This window comes from Scyliorhinus canicula, chromosome 12 (assembly GCF_902713615.1).
Source record: "Scyliorhinus canicula chromosome 12, sScyCan1.1, whole genome shotgun sequence".
NCBI lineage: Eukaryota > Metazoa > Chordata > Chondrichthyes > Carcharhiniformes > Scyliorhinidae > Scyliorhinus > Scyliorhinus canicula.
The window spans coordinates 57,048,854-57,054,853 of NC_052157.1; positions in this window are offsets into that span (position 1 = coordinate 57,048,854).

Genomic DNA, 6,000 nt, shown 5'->3' on the forward strand with positions numbered 1-6,000 from the left:
AAGCTGCTAAGATGCATTATACTGGACTGGTGGGCGAGTTTAATATCCGCGATTTCCCTATCCTTGGCGGCTAACATCTTCCAGAGTTTCTCATCATTTTTCCTATTCTCCTCCTTCTCTACAACTGACCGCAGAACGCCTCCACGGCCTCCTCAGTTCCTCTTAACTGAGCCAAGCAGCACACTATGGCCATTGGCTTCTTAAACTTTGTCGCATTTTTCTTGTAAATGTTGCACAAATATTCCCACCAAGTTTGTCCTCTGGACCTGACTCGGTGTTCACACAAAACTTTGCCAACAGGGGCCATCCTTTCCCCTTTTAGTATTTCCTCAACACATCCTCCCACACGGGGCACTGCTCTGACATGTTGACTACCTTAACCTCGATTTGCTGCTGCTGATTCACCATCTTCCCAACCAATTGAGCTGCCATCTCTTCACTAATTTAATTTGGAACGGGGGAATAGGGAGTCGATCGAATTAGTCGAGTCCCATCAGAGTCACCAATTAAATTTTGCTCTTTTACCTGAACCACCAGACCTGAGTACGTTTCTTGTATTGGACAAATGACCACACAACCAGTATGTTAGTTCAATTATAATTTATTCTTAGATGCAGGCTAGGGCTATGTGTAATAATCTTCAGGCGACTACTTATTAAACTGCACCTATCAACTAAAATGACGTTTACTTAACTTCTAAGAGACCGGCTCTGTGTAGGGCAGACAAGGCCTTTATCTGGATCCTCACATGTGTCGGCTGGAAGTCTTCAGGTTTGTTTCGGCTGCGGCTCGTCCTTCAGGCAGCGATCGCGGGTCCTTGAACTTGGCTGGTCGAGGGCTGCAGTTGGTAGGGGCAGAGGCCCGTCCCAAAAGAGGCCGAATCCTGCTTGCGCAGTTCTTCTTATCCCCCGATCTTGCGCGCCCTTTTGGGCGGTTCCAACTCGGGATACAATGGATCAATAGGGTTTTGATCACCCTCATCGATTCTGGCCAATTAGGGGCAGGTACCTCGCTGGTGTGGGAGGGTCCTAGCTGCTATTGTCCACGCACGTATACACTTCCAAATGGGGTAAATAGGCACCCCGAGCCTGCTACTGTTGCTACATTTCGATCTGTGTCCCATTGTCCTGGGGAAATCGGTGATTGACCTTTAGTAGATGTGAGTTTCTGTTAGGTCTGGTTTCCCTTTGCACAATACACAGGGGCTGTGTACTGTCTATGTCCCAACCTGACCATAATTCCCATCATCCTTTGCTGGCGCCTATTTTAGATGGTCACAGGAGAATAAATTACAAGGGTTACCACAGGCTGCCATTTACCTAGACAACGTCCTCATTATGGGAAAAACAAGGGCAGCACACCTGCAAAACCTAGAGGAAGTCCTTAAGAGGTTTTCAGCAGCAGGCGTGCATACGAAGATGGAGAAATGTGTTTTTCTCGCACCTCAAGTAACATATCTGGGTTACAAGGTTGATAAGTCAGGGCTACACCATTTGGAGAATTGGGTGAGGGTGATTAAAGATGCCCCGGCCCCCACCACAATCCAGGAGTTAAGAGGCGGGATTCTCCGTCTCCCCCGCCACGCCGGGGAGGTGGCTTGAATCCTGCCCCGCCGCCCCGACATCGGCTGCTGAATTCTCCGATGCCGGTTTTTTGGCGGGGGTGGGAACCGCACAACGTCGGTCGGGGACCGTTGGCAGTGCCCCCCCCCCCCCACCGATTCTCCGCTCCGCGATGGGCCGAGCGGCCACCCATTTTTGGCCAGTCCCGCCGGCGTAAATTACACAAGGTTCTTACTGGTGGGACCTGGCTCAGCAAGCGGCCTGCGGAGTCCTCGGGAGGCCGTGGGGAGATCTAGCCCAGGGGAGGGGGGGCACGGTGGCCTGGCCCGCGATTGGGGCCCACCGATCTGCGGACGGGCCTGTGCCGTGGGGCCACTCTTTACCTCCACGCCGGCCTCTGCAAAGCTCTGCCATGGCCGGCATGGAGAAGAAACCCCCTGCGCATGCGCAGGGATCACACCAGCAGTTCTGGGAACACGCTGGAGCTCCTGCGCATGCACCAACTCGCGCCGGCCGCCGGAGACCCTTCGGCGTTGGTTGGTGCGGCCCTAACCACTCCAGCGCTGGCCTAGCCCCCAAAGGTGTGGAGAATTCCGCATCTTCCGGGCGGCACGATGCCGGAGAGGTTCACGCCACTCTTTGGCGCCGGTACGGCCTGCCCGCCGGGTACCGGAGAATCCCGCCCAAGATCTTTTTTAGAACTGGCGACATACGATGGAAAGTTCATATAGAGCAGGGCTTCCATCCTGGACCCCCTACACCAATTACTAAACAAGGGGTAAGTCAGGTCCGCCTGCCAAGACAGGGCTTTCAAGAAGATAAAAAAACAGCTCTGCTCAGAAAACGTCTTGGCACACTACGACCCCAGGAAAGAGTTGGTGCTCACGTGCGACACGTCTCCATATGGCGTTGGGGCAGTTTTGGCATACAGAGGGAAAAACAGACAGGAACGGCCTATAGTGTTTGCTTCCAGGACACTGGCACCAGCAGAACGAAAGTATTCCCAAAATGGAAAAGAAGGACTGGCTGTGATATTCGTGGTGAAGAAATTTCACCAATGCTTGTATGGGCGGAAATTGACAATAATCACAGACCACAAACCGTTGCTGGGTTTGTTGAAAGAAGACAAAGCGGTGCCACCAATAGTTTCGGCCCAGATCCAACGCTGGGCCCTACTACGAGCAGCATACCAATATCAATTGGGGCATCGGTCGGGAACCCGGGTGGCAAGCGCCAGCGCACTAAGCAGGCTGCCATTACCGGACACCGCCATTGGTACCCAGAATAGAAGAAACGGTTATGACAGTACATTTCCTGGACACCCTTCAGTGGCCGCACAAAACATTTGTTTGTGGACACAAAGGGACCTGGTCTTAGCAAAAATAAAACATATGGTGCTAACGAGGGAAATGGAAAGACCAGTCCTGGCAGAATTCCACCCCTATTGGAGCAGATCACTGTGGAAGATGGGATACTGCTATGGGGAGCTGGAGTAATAACTCCAAGGCCGTCACACCATACTGGCTGAACTACATCATGGGAACCCTGGAGTCTCAAAAATGAACATAATATAATAATAATCGTTTATTGTCACAAGTAGGCTTCAATGAAAAGCCCCTATATTGTGCAAAGATGCTGGCCAGGAGCTATGTTTGGTGGTCGGGCCTGGACACAGACATAGCGGCATTGGTAGGTGGGTGCCAAGAATACCAACAAGGGCAGAAGATGCCACCGACAGCCCCGCTGCACCCATGGGAATGGCCGGGTAGACCATGGTTGCGACTTCTTGTTGACTTTGTAGGCCCGTTTATGGGTTCAATGTTTTTTGTGATAGTAGACGTCCATTACAAATGGCTGGATGTCTACAAAATGAACTCAGCAACACAACAGCAACCATCGAAAAACTTTGCACCTCGTTTGCAACACATGGTATCGCGGAGGTGTTAGTTTCAGATAATGGATCGGTTTTCACCAGCCAGGTGTTCACAATATTCATGAAGTCAAATGTCATTGGGCACATAAGGACAGCATCATACCACCCAGCATCAAATGGGTTGGCAGAGAGAGCCTTCCAGTCCCTAAAAGTCGGGTTGAAAAATGTCAGCAGCATCAGTAGAGACTAAACTGTCGCGTTGACTATTCGACTATAGGACAACCCCACATGCCATAACGGGAATAGCACCAACGGAGCAACTCATGGACAGACGACTCCGAACCAGAATGAGTCTACTATTCCTAAATTTAGGCGGCAGAGTTGAACAACACTAAGAGACCCAAAGCAGGAGCCACGACAATACTCGCCAAGAAAGGCAGTTCAACACGGGTGAAAAGGTATGGGTCAGAAATTATGCAATGTGGACCCACATGGGTAGCAGGAATGGTCAAGGCCAGGACAGGACATGTTGTTGTATGAGATCTGTGTGGGAGAGCACATAGTAAAAAAGCACCTGGACCAGGTGCAGGCCTTGGGTTTGTTTCCTTCCCCGGAGCTGACTCAGACCAGCGGACCGTGGACCGTGGAGAGTCCTCCCCGACAAACTATTCACGCCTCTCCGGCACCACTGGTGAGAACATCGAACCCGGATATGGACACTATGGACAATGCTGCGGCTGTCCCACTGCCGCCGGAGGAAGGGGGCAATCCACCTCTCAGGCGCTCTCATCGGAAAAGACGGGCGCCCAGCTGTTACACCCCCCCCCCCCTACGTCGGAGGCCAAAGTGGGATCCGGACCCAGCGCAGAAACAATGTAGGAGACCTATGAGTCACGAGGACCATGGGGGCTCCTCGCACTTGGGGGAGGGAGGGGGGGGGGGGTGTGTAATGACTTAGGCCAGGTTTTTGACATGGCCAATTAGAATACGAGTTCCCTGATTAGTGTCCCAATCAGGGAATCCCTTTCTGTGCATATAACAGGGAGTGTCAGATCCTCTGCCCTCCCAGTGTAGACAGCAAGCTGAATGCACTCCCGGTGTAGACAGCAAGCTGAATGCACTCCCGGTGTAGACAGCAAGCTGAATGCACTCCCAGTGTAGACAGGAAGCTGAATGCACTCCCGGTGTAGACAGCAAGCTGATGCACTCCCGGTGTAGACAGCAAGCTGAATGCACTCCCGGTGTAGACAGCAAGCTGAATGCACTCCCGGTGTAGACAGCAAGCTGAATGCACTCCCAGTGTAGACAGCAAGCTGAATGCACTCCCGGTGTAGACAGCAAGCTGAATGCACTCCCGGTGTAGACAGCAAGCTGAATGCACTCCCGGTGTAGACAGCAAGCTGAATGCACTCCCGGTGTAGACAGCAAGCTGAATGCACTCCCGGTGTAGACAGCAAGCTGAATGCACTCCCGGTGTAGACAGCAAGCTGAATGCACTCCCGGTGTAGACAGCAAGCTGAATGCACCTGGTTGTTCGGCTGTTGATTTTGTAAATAAAATAATTCTGGTGGAGGGACTTCTACCTCTGTGGACTTATTACAGGTAGCACAGTGGGCAGCACTGTAGCTTCACAGCTCTTAGGTCCCAGGTACGATTTCTGACTTGGGTCACAGTCTGTGTGGAGTCTGCACGTTCTCTCTGTGTTTGCGTGGGTTTTCTCCGGGTGCTCCGGTTTCCACCCACAAGTCCCAAAAGATGCGCTGTTAGGTAATTTGGACATTCTGAATTCTCCCTCAGTGTATCCGAACAGGCACTGAAGTGTGGCGACTAGGGGATTTTCACAATAACTTCATTGTATTGTTAATGTAAACCTACTTGTGACAATAAAGATTATTATTAAGAGTTTCCAATTACAGATATTTTGAAATAATCCAATTCCCAAATTAGGAATTGTGAAAGGAGATATTGCAACAAAGGCAGAAAGTTCTACCACGTTGTGTCAGTGGCTGTATAGAACCTTTTCTTCGGTCACTGGACGTGTTGGCTCATCGGCCAACTCAAAAAAGGCAAAGGGAAGACAAGGTCAAAGAAGAACGTCTCAAGACACGTCACAAGAGCATAACAAAACACAATTTGACACTAACCTACATAATTAAATATTCAGAGATAAAAGAAGGGTGATTTAGAGATGTGGATCAGAAATTGGCTAGTTGAAAGAAGACAGAGGGTGGTGGTTGATGGCAAATGTTCAGAATGGAGTTCAGTTATGAGTGGCATACCACAAGGATCTGTTCTGGGCCCGTTGCTGTTTGTCATTTTTATAAATGACCTTGAGGAGGGCACAGAAGGTTGGGTGAGTAAATTTGCAGACGACACTAAAGTAGGTGGAGTTGTAGACAGTGTGGAAGGATGTTGCAGGTTACAGAGGGACATAGATAAGCTGCAGAGCTGGGCTGAGAGGTGGCAAATGGAGTTTAATGTAGAGAAGTGTGAGGTGATTCACTTTGGAAAGAATAACAGGAATGCGGATTATTTGGCTAATGGTAAAATTCTTGGTAGTGTGGA